The sequence below is a fragment of the Cariama cristata genome, unplaced genomic scaffold, assembly GCF_000690535.1.
Source record: "Cariama cristata isolate BGI_N322 unplaced genomic scaffold, ASM69053v1 scaffold9020, whole genome shotgun sequence".
In the NCBI taxonomy this organism is placed as follows: domain Eukaryota; kingdom Metazoa; phylum Chordata; class Aves; order Cariamiformes; family Cariamidae; genus Cariama; species Cariama cristata.
In genome coordinates this window covers 23,572-25,130 of record NW_009594037.1, presented here as the reverse complement: position 1 = coordinate 25,130, position 1,559 = coordinate 23,572, and positions in this window count along the sequence as shown.

Genomic DNA, 1,559 nt, shown 5'->3' with positions numbered 1-1,559 from the left:
GCGCCTGCCCGCCGTCGCCACCGAGGGAGGTGTTGGCCCTGCAGTGTCCTGGGGCTGCTTGTCCGTGGTCCTTCTCTGTTGAACGGTTTCCAAGCCCTGAGCAGGGACTGGACTTTTTTGGAAATAGTTACATGAAGTGACTTTGCCTAGTTAAAGGTAGTTTAGTGGGACGTTTTCTCTTTAGTGGGAAGCTTGCAACCATACTTCTGGTGTCTGTTACTCGGGGCTTTTGGTGCAATGTGTACCAACACAGGTATCACTTTTAATTTTGGAAATATTTAACGTACGAGAATTTGTGACTTTTTTCATAGCTAATGAGATTTGAAATGAGATCTCGTTGTCCTGAATAGATTATGTGCCTGTTTGTGAGTTTCTGCCCGCATGTATTTTTTTCTCTATTCTTGATGATCCTGAGCTAAAAAGAGGAGATGTGGTGTCTTATCAGAGAAACAAAGTTAATTCAACATAAGACAAAAGTTCTCTGTAGTAATTACTTTATAAGAATAATGATATAAAATGAAAGCTTACATAATAAATTTGACAGCGGTAAGCTCTTAATCAATTGGGTCCATTGTAAATAAATCTTTTTGTGCTGAAGTACTGCAGTAACAAGATAATTTTAACTGTTAAACTGTATTTAGTGAGTACAGCTCTAAGGAGAGTCATGTAAAATTTCAGACATCTGAATCAGTCTCTTAAATGATAAGCTGCCGTATAATTGGGGAAGAAGGAATGTGTGCTTGTTACAAATAAGGTGATTCAAAGACTTACATGTTAGATTGCATTGTGACCCCTTGATAATTTTTTAAGAAGCTGTTTCATGCTTATCAAATGTTACTTTGAAGATACTCTTAAACTGTGTTGTATTCTTTTCTCCTGCTATAATCTCCATGATTTAAAACCAAAATAGTTCCAATATGAATATCCATGTTCCAGGAACTGGTAATTTGAACAATGTTTGATGGGTACTGGATTATATTTGAACCGTAACTGGTTCAAGTGCTCCCCCAGAAGTTTCTGATAGTACACTCTGACATTTGAAAACTGAAAGTGTATTTTTGTAAGTTTGTTAACTGTATGTGAACTGTAATTTGCCTTGTGATTTTTTTTCTTCTTCACTAATAAAAGTAAACCTACTCTTTAACTTAAAATAAACCATCAATTAAGACTTCTGTTATCCTTCAGTAACCTTTTTCTGCCTTGCATTTGCATTTCACCTGAAGAGATGCTTCAGGCCTATAAATGTGTATGCCAAAATTCAATATTTTTACTGTTTGTTTTACCTTTTTTTACCAGTAGTAGAAATAATATGGGTGGGTGTATCTTCATAATGTGCTGTTCTGCTGATTTATTAAAGTAATTTAATCAGGATTACTACATCATTTGGTTCTAAATGATCTGAACTTGTAAAGAGGATGTTGTCCATTCATGTTGCTTTCTGACAATCTAGCGTTAAAATGAAACTTAGATATGAACTATGAGTCCGTTTAATAAGAAATGTGAATCTTTCTACTGGAAAAAAAGAACAACTTTTTTTTTCTTGTGGTTAGCCATTCCTG